Source organism: Adiantum capillus-veneris, chromosome 11, assembly GCF_014529385.1.
Source record: "Adiantum capillus-veneris isolate H3 chromosome 11, ASM1452938v2, whole genome shotgun sequence".
Lineage (NCBI taxonomy): Eukaryota > Viridiplantae > Streptophyta > Polypodiopsida > Polypodiales > Pteridaceae > Adiantum > Adiantum capillus-veneris.
Genome location: NC_140941.1, coordinates 135757510 through 135775527, shown reverse-complemented (window position 1 = coordinate 135775527; position 18018 = coordinate 135757510). Strand labels below are relative to the sequence as shown.

The 18018-nt window shown below is 40.3% G+C and overlaps 2 pseudogenes; both read left to right on the top strand.

Moving 5' to 3' along the window:
• The first annotated feature begins 4239 nt into the window (after window positions 1–4239).
• Window positions 4240–6016, top strand: LOC147448070 (uncharacterized; annotated as a pseudogene).
• A 166-nt stretch (window positions 6017–6182) lies between these two features.
• LOC147448069 (uncharacterized) lies at window positions 6183–9161 on the top strand (annotated as a pseudogene).
• The last annotated feature ends 8857 nt before the right edge of the window (window positions 9162–18018 follow it).

Sequence of the window (18018 nt, the reverse complement as noted above, 5' to 3'; positions counted from 1 at the left end):
GATCAGGACTCCAGAGGGTGTATGGCTATCACAGAGACAGTATGCTTTGGACATGTTGTCAAAGTATGGTATGGCTGATTGTAAGCCAATTTCTATTCCCTTGGATGTGAATGCAAAGTTGAGTGCAGAGAAGGGTGATGTTGTTGAGGATGTCAACATGTACAGGAAGATTGTGGGTAGTCTAATCTACTTGACTATCACAAGGCCAGACTTGAGCTACACAGTAGGCTTGGAGAGTCAGTTCATGCAGCTTCCGAGGAAGCCACATTTGGATGGAGTACGACGCACACTTAGGTATGTGCAAGGTACTCTTGACTACGCATTGTTCTATGCAGCAGATGCACCATTAGCATTGTATGGGTATACAGATGCAGATTGGGCAGGTAGCATTGTTGATAGGAGATCTACGAGTGGCTTCATGTTCTCTTTTGGGAGTGCTGCTGTTACTTGGAGCAGCAAAAATCAGCCTACGGTTGCTTTATCGAGCACAGAGGCCGAGTACAGAGGTGCAGCAGTTGCGGCATGCGAGGTAGCTTGGCTACGCACATTACTTGAGGACTTGGGAGTGCAGGTGGACCAGCAGATTTTCATCCATTGTGACAACCTCAGCAGCATGCAATTGGCTAGGAACCCAGTGTTCCATGCCAGGACCAAACACATAGAGGTCCATTACCACTACGTTCGAGAGCGAGTGTTGGCGGGCGACATCGACTTGGTCTACGTCAGCACAGAGGAGCAGATAGCGGATATCTTTACCAAGGCCCTCGGAGCTGAGAAGCTTCGACGTTTCCGGACTATGCTTGGACTCTGCGACATGCAGAGCACGAGGGGGAGTGTTGAGATGTCGAGCTCTACACCTTGAGCTGGCATCCACTACGGGTCTTGGCCGCTTACGGCATTTACTCACTGGCGCGTTAGGTGACCGACACGGAGGATCTTTGCCAGTGATTCTACAGTTGGACTACACTTATAGTGCCAGCCTAGTATGCTTCTAGCGAGTTCACACTTAGTGACCGCATGTACATATGTGCTACTTTTCAGCTTTAGCACTTAGTCATTTTGTACTCTCTTTTCTGTGAAGAAGAAGAAGAAGCTTTCCATCTCTGTGTGCTTTGTGCTTGTCTTGTGTAGCTCTCTTGCATCCTCATTCTTTACAAAAAGGAGGGTGTAGTTAGCACAAAAAGGGGGAGCCATAAGAAAGAGCACTATGCTATAGCTTGAGAAGCCAAGCTCAACCTCTCTAGAAGGAGATCTTGAGTGGAAGCTCATTGTCTTATGCATATGCATGTGTTGTATTAGGGGTGATTAGCACGGGAACTCTATGCCATTGTAAGAGAGAGAGCGATCATTCAATTGAGAGTGGAAAATCTATCATTCCTCCTACTAGTGTAAGTCCAACATTTGCTGAATCAAGGAGGGTGGATTTGGATTAAGCTTGGATACTTTGTCTCTCTTCCAACGTGAAGTAATGGACAACAATGATGTGTAAGTGTCTTGGTGATATTTTTAGTTCTTGATAGCTTGTGTCTGGGTGTTGTCATCAATTTAGCCATAAATCCCACATATTGTAAGAGGGCGACAGGGTGGAGAGGACTTCCCTGGCCTTAAGACAGTGATTGGGGTGGCTTTTCTTGTGATGTGTCGTGGTGAAATTTACTCAAGCTATGTTGAACAAATACTAATCTCACTTTGATCGGTCATGACAGATTTGTAAGAAAGTATTAATGCAACAAGCACCCCCTCCCTCTTCTCTCTCTTTCTTACATATATAATTGTGTTTGCTTGATCATTGCCGATACATTTCAAAGCAGCCCGAGCACTATCTCTCTCTCTCTCTCTCTCTCTCTCTCTCTCTCTCTCTCTCTCTCTCTCTCTCTCTCTCTCTCTCTCTCTCTCTCTCTCTCTCTCTCTCTCTCTCTTTACGTGTCCTAGTTCACATCCAAAACTAGGTGGTGTCCCAAATTTGTGTAGGGTTAGGTTGCGGGTTTGTGTGTGTGTTTGTTGTTTTTTCCAACCCCAACCCAATTGAGCAGCACGGGAGCCTACAAGGGTGCTTAGAGGCCACTCTTCTTGTTGCCCGCCCTAGACCGCCTCACTGTCTGCCATGCAAAACAAATGTCCTTCCAAATTGAATATCCAATTGAAACACAGTATTCTCTCCTCTGTGAATATTTGGCACCTCAAAAGAAAGACCTTCATTATGCTCACCAAATAATTGATGCAAACTTATTGTATGCTCTACTAATCTAAAACGTTCACTTAACTCATGGTGTGAGATCTCCACAACACTGTTTTGAGTTGAAAGCTCTATCTGTTTAGTGCTGCTCTCATCTTGTATAATTGCAGTATTCATATTTGCAGAAAGTAGAAGGCAAAAGGCGAAAGTGGTAAAAGACAGTGTTAAACAGAGAACAAGACTCGTATATATGATGGTATGAGAGTGAACAATAAAGCACGAGATATTCTGTTTTAAAGTGATGATTGGCGGTATTCAATGCAGAGTATCTTACTTTAGATATGACTCAAGCATTGTTATCATTTTTATTATATATCTTGTATTATCATTTTTATAGTTTTCATATATTCAATAAATAAAAAATAGATTTAAAATGTCCTACACGCCGTGGTCTTTGATTGTGTGGACAGCTTGAAAACGTAGCTCTGTGTGCGATCCCTACAGCACACAATGAAACGATGCAATCAGCAGAAACGTGAATAGGTACTCCTCTCACTCTTTGTTGTTTTTGCTACCAGGTCGGGGAGGGATTTCGGCAGTGAAACTCCTCTGTATCTTAGCAAATTGGTTTCGGGTGCACACAGTAGCATGCTGTGCAGCTTGACTTGACCCTCGAGGGCACACAATCCCTATCCTTGACACAGTCGGGGGCAGCCCCTATCATTGACCCTCGCACACAGTAGCTCGACTTGACCCTCACACACAGTAGCAGGCTGCTCTTGGTCCAGATGGCCCTTTTAAAGGGGCCCCCACCCACTAAGAAAAACGCGTGACCAGGTAGTTTCGGCGGCGAAACACTTACTGTGCAAGTGCCCTTTGCTTTCCAGAGGTTAATCAACCTTTGCTGATTTTGCCGTGCGAAAGGATACAAGCCTGTTGATAGCCGCCAAGGACGCGTGATGTGTTGCGTTAATCTGATGCAAAAACGCGTGATCTGTTGCCCCTTGCTCATTTCAAGAGAGAATGAATTGCCTGCGTAGGTGCCTGAGAGCTATTGCGAGCAGGTATTGATGCCATGGCAATTGAGAGATTTAAATTAAGTCAATGATGTGACTTTTGGACAGGATTTTCCACTACTCTAATGAATCCATACTGCTTGTTATACTAGCCTGCTGTATGTCAATGATCGTTTGACAGAAGCAATTAGTGAAGAACCTCCGGACACTAGGAATACAAAAAAGAAGATCCTCCCAAGACTACCAACTTCAGTCTTGTACAAGTCATGTAGAGTATTTATTTGAACTTAAAAGTTACTCCCCTCTAGATCCTCATAGGATGACGCAATAGGATTACCCTTGTTGCTTCATCTCTCTAATTCATAGATTCTAAACAGAGCCCAAAACAGAGAGCCTATTCCTTGCCATTTTCCTTGCTTGTAATCACCCAAATTATCCAAACTGTAGTATCAAACATGTGCCTTCTTCCCAATCATCTGTCAAGATGTGTTTTAGAACATGTCTAAGCATGATCTACAGGCGGGCAAAGCTCTTTTGCCAAATAGAACATGTGCCTTCTTCCCAATCATCTGTCAAGATGTGTTTTAGAACATGTCTAAGCATGTCTAAGCATGATCTATAGGTTGGTGAAGCTCAGTTCAACAAATCTAAATTTCACCTCTTGAAATCTCTAGAAATTATGCACAGACCAGGTAGTTTCGGCGGCGAAACACTGAACTTTTAACCTCCATTACCATGAAAGAGTGGATTATGCCATGGCAATGACTGAGTAGGTGGCTTGGGGCTCTTGGCAAGATTGGGTTTCGCCGGCGAAATACCTTTGAAGACATAGATTCTTGACCAACATGGGACTTGCTAGCTGTGTATTGGCTTTCCACACCATCAAAAGGGGCTAGCTGTGTATTGGCTTTCCACACCTTTGACCTTCAACTGTGTTATGAGCTGCCTTTCCCCATCAAAATGCATACATATCTCAGTCGAAATGCATACATATCTGAGTAAAATTCCAACATATCTCAGTCAAAAGGCATACATATCTCAGTCGAAATGCATACATATCTGAGTCGAAAGGCATACATATCTCAGTCAAGCCGTAAGATGAGGAAAGTTCTTTTCAACACTGCTCCATGCCAGGGGTTTCGCCGGTGAAACCCTGCCTAGGTATTCTTCATTGGAAGGTCGCATGGGGGGGGGGGGGGGGGGGGGGGGGGGGGCATCATCACAAGAGTTGGGGCATAACTCATCTATGGTGTTGGAGCATAACTCCTCTTTGGTGTTACACTCCGCATTTCTTGCGAGTTCTCAAAGTCATTACTTCATCTCTAACTCCACCATAACATCAACAATAAACACCGTTCTGTGATATTGTACAGTTGTAAACATAAATTATTTGACAGGTATTGGTGGCCGGGAGCCACAGATGGTGTAGGCTAAATGCGATGCCAATTGAAGTACAATCAAATAGTAGCCATCGGTTAAGGGAGATACCGACCGTTCTTCCTTCACATATCTTACTGTGGATGTGTTAATGGTGGAGGTTAAATTTTCTGGTTGGACTTCTTTTCCCATTTGCTTTGGCCATGAAGCCCATTGGCTATAAACTGCCTCTAACATGCCATTGCACTTAAAATGTCAGAAACTATCTGGAGTATTTCAAACCAACAGTATTTCGAGTGTTTGTGTAAGTGCCGAGGCTCTTCCCCCATTTTTGGAAGAGGCTACTATTTGATTGTACTTCAATTGGCATCTCTTGCCAATACGTTGATTGTAGGAGGTACCCAGTATGGATTAGTGATTGGTTGAGATGTGTATGATGCATATACATAGGAATGGGGCTGGTTTTAATCATAGAAGGCCAATGCTAAGACCTCCGCAAACACACACACACACACACACACACACACACACACACACACACACACAATGCATGTGATGTCGGATTTTGACTGAAATGCATGTTCTTAAGTTTTGAATTTTAAATTTGGCCCATAAATAACATCTTGTTTTGAAGAAATTTTAAATGCATGTAAGTTTAATATTTTTGTTGACATGCTTATTTGTTCTTTATTTGTGCTTTGGAAAGAGGACAAAAGGTTCACCCAAAGTCATACGCAAGAAGAGGAAATATGTTGCTAGTAGCGAGGATAGTGAAAAATTAGTTGATAAAGCTGAAAATGCTCAGGCTAATCAACAAGTAGAAGACATTCATGATGATCAAGGAGATAAAGAGGCCACTAATGATGATAAGGATGTAGATGGGGGTATGAAGGACAATGCGAAGGTGACAGATGACAAAGAGGTTGAGGAGGTCATCCCACAAGCTATTATCAGGCCTCAAGGCTCCGAGTTTATAGACAGTTTAACCCTCAATAAAGGATGTATACCCCCTATGATTCCTCTTTGTAGGTGGTTGATAAATGAGAGAGTACGAGAGCTTAGAAGGGACCTTTCTCTACTTAAGAAGGTTTTTGAAGAAGAAGGGTACCTTAAGATGAAAGGTATGTTCATCTTATCCATAAATCTTCCTGATGGTTCAAGTAGAGATGTTAATGAGGACATTACAAAAACTTGGGACAAGTATTGGCATATGGTTAACAAAGAGTTTGAGGATGAGCTTGAAAACAACGATCAATGGTCCATGTTGAAGGGAAAGATGTTCTTTGTCTGGGAAGGGAATCATCGAGCGGCCTCTTGGATGGAGAGCATAAGCGAGGTCTCACATAATGACAAGAAGAAACATGTGAGGGTTTTGGCACAATTTATTGTTCCTACCCAACAAGAGGAGTTGAGATTAATTGCTGCTCTCCAAAGATTGAACATGTAAGTCTTATTTTCATTTGTACATTAAATTTTTCTTTTTCTTTGTTTTAATGATAAGTCTTGAGGTAAATTTTTTATGGTTTATTGTTTATGTAGAATTAATGAAGAAGCAATCATTAAGACCAACCTCAAAGACTACTTGTATCATACAAGTACCATTTGTTCTTTAGATGGGTCTCTAATCACTGAAAATTTTACTGAGGCTGAACCAGTGTCAATGGAGAAAGCAAGGGCTCAAGAAGCACAATCAGGAAAGAGGGTTTGGTATCCTCTTACTCAATCTATCCTTGGTCCCATGGTTTATGGGGTATGTACTTAAATTTGTTAAGATTTGGTAAGATTCTAATAATCTTTTTGGTTCTTGATACATTTTATTGAAATGGTGTATGCAGAATAAATGGAAGTCTGATTTACAGGTAGCATTAAATAAGATACCTCTTACTTTGTCACAAGATGAACGTGTGAGGGCTGAGATTCAAGCAAAGAGGAATGTTGTTAAAGCTTACAATAGACTCATGACTCGGGTGAGTAGAGCACTCTATTAAAAGTATAATAAAAAGATTTTTCTGTTTATTTTGTTTGGTTATTGTAGAATCTATCCGTGGTGAATCCTGCTAATGGAGAAGAATGGTTTCTAATTTTATGGAGTCCTCCTTTTGAGGATGAAAAATTCAAGATTACAATAGAGAAACTCTACTCTATATCTTGTGCTACATGTTCTCAAGAGCTAAAGATAAAAATGCTAAAGCTTTTGGGAGCAGATGAGGACTTTCGCCAAAGTTTTGGAATGCCTTTGGGAGATTATTTCTATATCCCTTGGTTGGCCAAGGAAGTATGGATGGATCAAGTCTTGGAGGATGCAAGAAGGCTTTTACAACATGTTATAGATTCCACACATGGAGTTCACAAGGTGGTTTTGCCTCTAGATGTTCACTTGGAGTCATATTTTGATGACATTGTTAGTAGATATAGAGGAGTACTTTTTTACGAATTTCAAAAGGAGATGAATGTAGCTACTCCACCATCAAAGCATGTGGACTTGAAAAATTCTTCCCGTCGATTGGTCTATAGGTAATTCCTATGTTATGCATTTTGCTAAGTGACTATTGTTGTATTATATAAGTTCGTTTTATTTATGTAATCATATTGTTGTAGGTTCTTGATGTATCTCATAAGAAGTAAGAAGATCACTTGCATGCCTGACATATGTAAATCATGGACAATTATGTGTCCTCCTACATATAGTATGTACACCTCCACTATCTTCGGAGAGAACAATGATTTTGGTGGAGCCTTTCTTCTCATGGATTGGGAGCGTAAGCACTGCCCTTGGTGGATTGATATGAACAAAGGTGAGTGTCTAGAAGAGGAGAAGGAGAATTATCTTCGTCATTTGAAGGGTGAATGTAAGTCCGACTCAGCGTCATCAGGAGAGATGACTGTTGAGCAAAGGAAGAAGATGGAGGAAGAGTTGAAAGCTCTCAAGAAAGACAAGAGCAAGGCAAGAATCATGGAGGCCGTCCACCATCAAGCAAGGGTGGAATTTCAATCAAGGGTAAGTAAGTTAAATTGTTGGTGGGAACAATATGTTCTTGCTATTGTTTCTTTTGTTATGTCTTATGCTAATCATTATGGCATGGATTGATTTGAAGAAAAATGTGTTATTCTTTTTGCTATTGTTAGATACAAGAAACTTAGGAAGTTTTCATACCCAAAAGAATGTTGGAAAGGGAGCTTTGATTCATGCACCTTTGGCTAGTTTCCATTCCATTCAAAAGAAAGGAGACATAAAACAGTCAAAGGTTTGGATTTATGATTACATTGAGCTTGGCAAGGAGTTCATTGCAAGAAACTTCAAGGATGGTTTTGTGGTGATGCGAGAGTTTTTTGTTGGCTTGGGTGAACGTGAGAAGATAAGAAATGGAAAACCTAGTGCATGTAGTGTTGATCTTACTGTTATTGATCTTCCTACTGGTAAGAGAGTTTTCAATGCTATCTTGTATACACCATGCATATACTTAGCTCAAATTCTTAACACTCAAATACAATAATTTTGCTTGTAGGTGGGCTTGTTCAAGGTTTTGATGGCATTCCTGCATGGAATGAGCTAACAGATGACCATGTCAAGTTTTCATTGGTGGTTGCATCTACAGTGATGGATGACATGGGTTGGGTGCTTGTTCTTTGTCCTAGCACCGCTCTTAGTCTTGTGGAGCGCTTGGCCACACGCACAGGCCTAGAGCTGAGTTTTAGGTGGATCATGGAGAGCTCTGAGCCATTTTCATCACGAACAAAGAATGGTCATACACAAAAGGTAATAAAACATCCTTCAAAAAACATGAACAATTCTTTAAAAGAAATTTGATACATGCAAAATTGGTTTTTTTATGTGTTGTTTCCATGGCTATGATAGATGAATGTATTCTATGCTTTGGCATTTCACAAGGGAGGAAGTAATCCTTCATTTGATCATGAGAGTGCTCAAAAGGTTTGTGTGTTGTTGTTTATTATTCAATGTGATTGTTTTTGCACTAAAATTCTTAAATGTTCATACATAGCTGCCTCATTTTCTTGTATGGTAGGTGGGGAAAGTCTTGCAACAAGATCTCTCAATGGAGATTATCAGTCACTACTTGCCATCATCTGCTCGCATGTTAGAGAGGAGTGTTGCCCATATGCTATTGTTTTTAGAGGCCTTGTGCCCTAAAATAGGTACATGTTTGGAGCTTGGTGGTGGTACAGGGCCTTTATTAAAGGCGTCTATGCACACTTCTCGTGGTTGCTTGGTCGTGGAGAGTGATCTAGAGATATGTGAGGGATACTTGTCTCCTTTGGTACAGGGGTACTATGGTGCTCCGCAGGTTGCCGAGCTTGGAGATAGCGATGATAGCATGGATGATGTGGGGAATGATTTGGTTGTTAATGATGTGCCTTCAGACTAGTGAGTTTGCTTTATTCATTATTTTATAGCACCTAATTTTTATTTTTTATGACATTATTATCTCATTTTGATTGATAGTGAGCTACCTTGCTATGCAGAGGCAATGGCAAGCCACATGTCGAGCACCTATTCATATGACCAATCACTCATGCGTGAGAGGCGAAGACGAAGATGTATCTTCATTGATGACCACGCAGATTTGGAGTAGTCTTCTTTAGAGTGGATCTTATTTTTTTGCATGATCACTTAGCTTCTTTTTGGGTGTGCAAAAACTTGATTCTCGCCATGCAACTACTATTGTCTTTTAGTTTTATTGACTTCTAAACTTTGAGAAATATGTATTTGGGCAAAACATTGCCTAGAATTTTGGACTACATTAAGCTTGTTTTGTCTATGCAAACACTTGATTATGGGCTTTCAATATGCTATTGTCATTTGGTGTAGAGTGATGTTTTCTTTGAAGCCTCATAAGGATGTTACATATATGGACATAACAGTGCCGAGACTAGTGGACAATATTGTTATTGTCAATCTTCTTGTCATTCATTAATGATTGCTCAATATTAAGATGACACTAGCTAATTGTTTATTGTAAAATGTACTTTTTCCTGTCACTCATTATTGAGTGCTCAAAATTGGATGACATTAGGCTCTACTTCAAATAAAATAGAAGTATTGTCTATGTGTGTACGGGTGCATATTTCCCCTCAAAAATGCCCCCTTCCATTCTCGGCCTCTTTTTATAATATCATGCTTGACAGTCGTGTAAAATTCATTCGTAATGTGTGGGTATAGCATAGGATTCGTGAACTCATGGGCTTGTAATACTAGATGTCAATTTGAAAAGACATATCTAGTTAAATTTTCATGACAATTGGAAACTTTTTGAAATTGTATGATTGCTTCAAAATCCTCATGTGAGGTCTCTCATAAGGAGAGAATGTTTTTGGTAAAATAGTCTGTTATACAAACAAGAATCTGGCCGATTTTTAAAAGGAAAATACATGAACTTGAAATAGTGCTTAGTTAGGGTTACACACACATATTCAAGGTGGAGTGGTGACCTCTTGATCCTAGTGATTAGTAAGTATATGAACACATGAAAGTTTGTTCTGACATATACACATCCATATATATTGGATTAGTTGTACATGTGATGTCTATGAGGTTTGCTAAAATTTGTTGATTTCTCATCATTTCACTCTACAATTCCCTCCATGAGTTAGTTAGTCCACTTCTAAAGATGTCTAATTATGCGTATCTAAATAATTATCTACATCAAGGTGGAGCGGTGATCCCTTGATAATTTGATCATTTGAGCATTTGATGCTAGTGATCCTTGCAAGATATAGAACTCTAAATTATGTAGAAATTAAAAAAAAAACATTGTTTAGGCTCATTACAAGTTAACAAATACTCATGCACACATCCACATATATGTGCACACACACACACAAACACACAAACACACTTACACTCACACATATATAGATATATATTTTCATATAGAAACATACATAAATTGTTCACTTTTATATGTTGCTTGAGTAGTTCCCTTGCTCGTGTTGCTCATGAAATTATGCTCGCATGACTGACGTACTCGTGCACCCCCAAGCCCATTGGGAAATAATAGAATCTGCTACGAGATAGTGTTAAGATTGAGCACAACATGGGATCAATCGAAGTGAGAAGTTCAAGTATACGAAAGCTACCGAGTTGCAATAGCAGCAAAAGAACAAATGCAACAGAGAAACTCTTACAGCTATATGGCTACAATGGAGACCAAGTTTTATATGCAGATTCAAAAGGTCATAGGTATCTAATGACCAGCAAAAGCAACACAAGAGCCAAGATCTTACTGATAAGAGTGAAGCTAGATTTAGACAAATCCCAATGTTTATAAATTCTAGTGGAGCCAGGTATTGTAAGGTCAAAGATGAGGTGCAGATAGAAGTTTGAAAAATTGATCTAAGCATTTATCCAAAAATCTGCACAAGCCAGCAAACCATATAGTTGGTGCATATGCAATCAAGATCTTTGTACATGGACTATAGTGGTTGAGTCTATAGTCAAGAGCCACAATTGGAAAATCCAATAGAACAACCAATAGAAGCAATACTTATTGGAGAACCAAGCCAAGGACATTATAGAGGTCAATATGGATCAATCTATAGCCTAATGCTAAGTGCTCTAAAAGAGATTGTCGACAACTTGGCCAACATACAAGCAGAGACTTCTCAGCAAGATCTTGAGATGGATGAACCGATTGAAGTAGCACCGCTATTGCAAATCATAACACTGAGCAAATTGGATATGCAAATTTTGATGTAAGTGCATCTAAATCATCGTTTTTTATGCAATCAAATGCTTCTGCATTACCATTAAAAGCACTGGCAAAAGCACTGCAAGTTCAAAATCTACATAAAGATGCAAAGGCACGTTAAAAGATTAAGTTGGAACCTTTGAACAGAAAATTATGTGTGAATTTAGTCAAAGTCTCCAATATCACCAAAGGTCAAAAAGAGTGCTAGGTTTGCAAGTGATTTTGCATCCACATCAAGTAGCGTGCAATCATTTATGAGTCTAAGGGACACATCAAAGAGAGTGTTGTTTTCATTTTATGGCACACATAATTTGTATGAACATTATGTAGACCAAGAATGGAAACACTACAAAAAGAGTCGAGCGATGTTTGAGATGCCAACATACCAGCTCAAAAAATTATACCCAGTGCTAGGTTAGGAAGGATGATTATATCTAAGGAAAGAATTTATTATAGCCCATCCTCTCTAGAGCTGAATGACATTACTTGACTGAACCCAAAAATATTTTAAGAGCCAAACTTTCACCCATTTGAAGTCAAGCTTCAACGTTGTCACCATATGAGCATAGAAATTGATCAAAATGGATGTACATATAGACAAAAGTCTAAGATCTATGATGCCTTGGGTCCTGAAACCATAGAAGCTCATGTCATTGGAGACCCACGGGAAGGTGAAGATAATGCAGTTTACAACTTGACCATGGGAGATATTTTTCATGTTTCACGAAGGTACATAGGACACTATTCAGGTTTGCATATAACAAAGAAACGCATAGTATACCTTCACAACCCCAAAAGGGGAGATCAAACCAGAGCCAAAAAACCTTGATCCCAGCTCATAAATAAAGCATTAGTGATCACCCTAGGAGGGGGAAGCTGCAAATCCATTAATCTCAGCTCTTGTACCAAGAACTCCAATGCCAGTCAAAAGCCCTAAAACTTCTAGCCAGCCCTCTTGAAAGGAGAAGCCAATAAAGGATCTATGTTTGTTGAAAGTTCCCTGTTTGCGGGTCGCCGCGATGGATGTCCATAGGATAGCTCTCAAGCATCAACATAAATTTATCGATACAGGGGAAGCGACACGTATGAGGCATGGAAACTCATTAGGTTGTCAATCCTAATGAAGTGAACTCGAAGAGATGCAACTACTAACTCTACAAGCAATCAATTGCACTAAAGCCAAGTAATCTGCCTATGTCCTTCTACACAGCTCTACAGTCATCACGCCCGTTCACCATGCAAATCATATCGCAATCGCATGAAACTTGAAGGGAATCTACAGGGGACTATCGGGAACATATCATATCACTGTCACAGCATTCTGGAGAGGTACAACGATCGCGATCGTTTGTCCCACAGTATGCAAAAACAATAAACAGATGATCCTAAAGGGTCGTTTTAGGGTCCTTGAAGCCTCTCCTAGGGTCAAAACAACATAAAATACGCATATAAACACTCAAAACAGCGATTTAAGGCCTAAACGGATGCGGTTGAAACCTTCACCGAATCTTGAATGCTTACACTTGAATGAAAGAGCAGAGTAAGAGGAACACAATGCAAGAAACAAAACTGAATTTGGATTACCGTAGCCACAAAAGCGATGATTACAAGTTGGAGCAAAGAGGTAGCTCTCTGTGCGTAACGCAATAGTCACTTATCTTCAAAAAATAATCTCCTTTTCACACTAACCTTAGTGTATTATATACCTAGGGCTTTCTAAAGTGGCCGCCTTCTCATGGACCTTTACATACATCATTGGAAAAATTACATCTTTGACTCAGACTTGACATAGACGATTGACATTAGGCTTTTACAGGATTTGATGTATTAAACATCGGAAAAATAATGTGACCACATCAAAAATTTGGCCGGGTGACCCAACGGGCGCCTTGGCTAGGTGGGCACTTGTATGTTGTTATCACCTCCAAACACTCCCCCCTTCCTAGCTCTTGTCGTCCCTTGACACGACCTTGTGCAGTCTTGTCATAGGGTTGTCTTCAGCTTTGTCTTCAAGGTTGGTCTTCATGTTGGGAAGCGCGTTGTCGTTGATGACGCTCCCCCCTTCCTTGAGTGATGCATAGCTGTCATGTTGGTGATACATGATTTGAGCTTTGATTATCGAGGAAACATTTCTTCTTGTTGTGATTTCGCCTGCTGGTTGCCAATCTTAGCCGCCGTAAAGATGGATGTTGAAGTGTTTGATCATGTAGAACTTATCCTCTTTGTGGCGTGGACTTTATGATGGATATTCTTTCAAGGTCCACTGAAATTTGAGTTGTCTACAATAGGTCACCAATGTTGAAGCACTGTGTGAGCTACTTTTGATTGTTGTGGATAGCTCGCTTGCTAAATTTCTCATTGCTTGATGTTGTAGGCCATTCTTTGACGTGCCATTGTTGGATGGAGCTTTGTTGTCACCCTTGAAGATAAAAGATTCTCTTGATAAGCATATGGAGACTTGTTGTTTTTGCTCCAAGTTGTTGTTGATTGATTTGGGTAGCCCTTTCCTTATTGTTGATGTAGAAGGAATATATACAAGAAGTTGATGATGAGGTCTGGATTAGGGTCTTAAAACCTGGATGACCAAAGGGAAAAAACCCGGTGGGAAAAAAATTGCCTTTGGTATACGCTCTTATTGGGGTTGAACATTTGGAAGTTGAGTACCTGTTCATGCAAGGTGAGTGCTTGGGAGAAATAAAGTAAGAGTGCGTAATGCAAGTGCCAATTATGGGACACTCTATATGCACACAAGAGTTCTTTCAAGAAAATCATGCGGTGTGAAAAATGAGTTGTTGGGTGCTTCAAGGAACAAATGTAGCACATGTGATATCGAAGGACATCTCAATAGCTTCCACATTTCCAAGAAGGGTTTTTGATGTTGAAGCTTCTCCACTCATTACTCACTAAGCATAGTGCGTGAGTGTCTTTTGGACTCTCTTCTTCACTTTACCAAACTTAAAATACATAGACTTGGACTCTTATGCTCACCTATACCAGCATAAGCGACACAACATAAATATTCTCAACTCCTCCACCTTGAGCAGTACCTAGAATAGCTAAGACTCTTAGACCACAGAGAATATTACTTGAAGATTTGGGACTAATGCCTTGCTCATTTAGTGGCTCAGCTGCCCGACTCTTGACTTTTATGCCATGTACTTTTAATGGCGACTTGGACTTACCTGTTCATGGCCTGAAACCCAATGCCATAAGTTCTTGAGATTAAGTCCTCTATCATTGCTTTGGTCTTTGGATGCCACCATCTTTTCAAGTAAGTTGGCATACTTCGACTCCTCTATCTTCTTTTGTTGCATGGGATGTTCCGTAAGGAGGCTGCATTGTTGTACCTTTACTTTTTCTTCTTTGTGAGGAGCTTGAGTTTTCAACAGTGGTTTTGGGACCCACTTTGTTCTTGCTTCATGAGTTGCTCCCTTGACCTGATGGACACTAGGCTTTTGTATCCATACTTGGCTATTACCATTGTAAAAGCCTTGCTTTTGTAGTAGAAGGCGAGGGATCCATTTTGAGGTTGTTTCTCCCTTGGTTGTGCTTAGTCTCCATTGGCTCTTTGTTGTTGTTGATTGTCTTTGTGTGGGGTCCTTCGCTACTTGGTTGGCCTTAGTGGCTCTAGGTTGAGCAACTACTTTGGGTAACCATATTTGGGTGTTACCTTCATAGAATCTTTGTGCTTCAAGTAGCTTGATGGGAACCATCCGCTGCTACATCTGTTTGTGTTGGGTAGCTTCGTTGAAGTTTGACTTTGGTACCCATACTTGTTGTGTTTCTTTCTCGGAAAGTCTTTTCTTCTGTCTTTTTTTGTTGTTCTTTCTCCTGCTTGAGTTGTTTTTATTTCATTGATAGCGCGTCTTGTTCCTTGTAGAACTCGTTGATTGAGGTGGGTAGGTCCAAGCTGTTACTTTAGGCTTTTTGGCCCACACATTAGCGTTTCCTTGGAAGTAGCCCTGAGCAATGATTGACTCATTTGATGCTACCCACCCTATCACCTTTTGCTGTAGTGGCTGAACTTGTGCTTCATGTATCCAGACTGGGTCTTTGACTTGGAAGTGCTCTTTGGATACCAACACTTGGTTGACATTCTTCGGCTTTTTCTGGATGCTTTTTTGTGATGGAAACTTTGGTTGATAGACTTTTTGCTTTGGTTTCCATTGCATTGTTGATGGTGTGGCTCTTGATGTAGAGGCTTTGTGGGAAATTTGATGGAAGCTCGTTGAAGGTAAAGTCGTCTGGCGAGGTTGATATACTTCAATGTTTACCTTTGCTTTACCTTTTTCTTCTATGGTTGGCGATTTCTTCTCTGCATGGATTTGAGAAGCTTCATGGAGTCTCACCGTTGTTGTTGTTGAAGCTTTTGATTGTTGTCGAAAGAAGATGTTCCTCCAGCTTTCTGTCATGACCAGACTCTCTTTGATATGATGGGAGTTGATTATGTGGAAAGTATCTTTATACTCCCCGGTACTCAATTTGAGTACAACTTCTGCCACTCCAAAGCTAGGAATCGGCATTTTTGAACTTGTGTAAACTGTTTTTCTAGCTCATTCATTGGTGGCTTTCCCATCATGATCCACGTTCCATAAGTCATTAGATTCTTTGTTTCTCTGGATCTATTGCAGCCGAACATGTAACCTTGAGCCCTGTTTGTCCGCATAAATTGAATTTGATCATCGTAGGAGATAGTCCATGTTCTTCCTTGTCCCTGTTCTTCTTTTGATCTTGTGTTTGTTGAAGATTTTCCGTTGAAATTGGAAGCTTTTCTCCTTCATCTACTTTAATTTGCACTTTTTCTGGAGTCTGCTTCTTTGAAACAGTTTTTGTTGTTTCTTCAGGTATGTCAATGATGACGTTGTTGCTCTGCTTTCTTCATGTACACTTTGGCATCATGCTCCATGACATTGCTATGTGTTTCACCTTTTCTGCCTTCACACTCACAAACTTCATTAGCTTCCTTCAACACTTTTATCGTAAATACGGGAGTTATATCATACCCTTCCTCATCACAAAATTTAGTCGGGGTCGCCTCATTCACACACACATCAAGAGTCGCCAGTATTTGATCCCATCCAAAGGGTTCAAATAATTTCTCTGGAAAGGGTTCCGGTATGTAAGCTTCATCGTCCATTGATCTTTTTAGGATGCAATCCTCCTTCACTGAGCTTCCACACTTCGAAGCACAACACATCCAAAGTTCTTGTTTGGTTTGTAGCCATGCAGGTATCTCTTTCCCATTGACTATAGTAGAGTCAATTTCTTCTATAGGAGTTCTATTCAAATCCTATAACTATGGTCTTTTATGCTTATTTTTGTGGTGATCTTTTTATGTCTCAAGTAGATATAGTCATAGCCCCAATCTTGAACCATCTTAAGTTGACGCATAAAAGGTCTTCCTAAAATGATATCAAAATTGTTCCTTTTTCCAAAATCTACTATTGCAAATGTATGTTCATATTCAATACCACAAGAAGTCACAATAATTTGCTCTAAGATACCCAGAGTTTTTTCCGTGTATCCATCTGCAAGCTGCAACTTCATTCTAGTTTTCCTAAGCGCTGGTCTACCCCATTTTTTCCAAATGTCTTTTGTGGCTATGGCTACTCCAGCCCCACTATCAAGTATAGCCAATGTTTTAACTCCTTTGTATTCCACAGGTAAGGTGGTGTTTCCTTCTTCTCCTTCGCAATATTCCCCCACCTTGTTTATTGGCACAGGTTTAGCGTTTGCACTTTATTGTTGAGTTTTGTTTGATTGTTCATTTGAGGGTAGATCTTGATGAGGTATCTTTAATCCCATCTTCCCCAAATTGTTGCCTACTTCATCCCATACATGTGGTCTAATCTTAAGTAGTTCAGATAGAGTAATGGTGCACTGTATTGGAGCTGACATCAACTCTTGCATACTCTTTGTATCCATCATCTTGGATACGGCTTTCCTCTGAGATGGCACCACTCTAGTCTTTGAGTGAGCCTCATGTTCTCCTATGTATGAGGGTAAGGTCTTCAAGGACTCTGGTTTTCTTTCAATTGAAACTTCCGTCCCTGCATCTCCATTTAGAGATTGAATGTCTCCCTGATAGACTTCATTCCCTGTATTGACCTCAATTATGGGTGCAGATTGGAAAGTCGCACTTCCATCTTTTGCACTTCTAATTGCTTCCCACAATTCATTTGGCCATGGCTCATCTATCTCTGGGATAGGTGCCATAAATTGTGATCTTGACCTTGCATCATTAGTGGTGTTGGCCACTACTTGATCATCTAGTTGAATTTCTAGGTTGTTGGTTTCTTGTGTTGCAGTCTTTGCTTGCATATCCTTTTGTGATTCTAGCTCAATTTTTCTTTGAGTTAATGTTTCAACAACCTTTGCCTTAGGCATTTAAAATCCAACATTTTTTGGTTTTGTTTTTGGAGGTGGAATTGGTGCTTTAGGCTCCATCATTGCTTGTGCAGTTTTTACCAATTCCTTACACATTTTCAACCTCTCAGTCTCTACCTTAGCATGAGGATATTTCATCCCTCGTTGCTCTAGGGTTTGGTTGGGTTTCAATCTAGCCTCATATGCTTCCAGTGCAGCATCTAATGGCTCTAGGACTTTGTCTACCAGCACAGATCCTCCGAAAGACGCCTTCCTTGGTTTCTTATTGCTCACCACCGTTTTGTTTTCACGTTCTTGTTTTAACTGCTCCTTTATCTCTTATAATTCTGTTTGTAGTGCAGTTTGATTTGTAATT